This window comes from Penaeus monodon, chromosome 29 (genome assembly GCF_015228065.2).
Source record: "Penaeus monodon isolate SGIC_2016 chromosome 29, NSTDA_Pmon_1, whole genome shotgun sequence".
Lineage (NCBI taxonomy): Eukaryota > Metazoa > Arthropoda > Malacostraca > Decapoda > Penaeidae > Penaeus > Penaeus monodon.
In genome coordinates this window covers 4,168,920-4,169,221 of record NC_051414.1, presented here as the reverse complement: position 1 = coordinate 4,169,221, position 302 = coordinate 4,168,920, and positions in this window count along the sequence as shown.

Sequence of the window (302 nt, the reverse complement as noted above, 5' to 3'; positions counted from 1 at the left end):
TCAAATTAAAGTGTATCACATTTACCTTTTAAGGATGTACTGAAATGATCACGATCATTAAAAATACAAACTTAATGAACATGAGACATAAAGTTCGCAAAGATCGAGGAAACACACAGAATGTGTGAAAAAGATTAATTAAATGTGAGAGCAGATTTCCAGAATTGAATCTGATCATTTCCCCTTTAGCCAAGTGTATAGATCACAGGTCAACCAAAAACCTATTATAGCATTTATAATTTACTTTTTTTGCGTAAGTCTCCCCTTTTCAAATAGATTTTTCCTAATTATTTAAAGTCTTG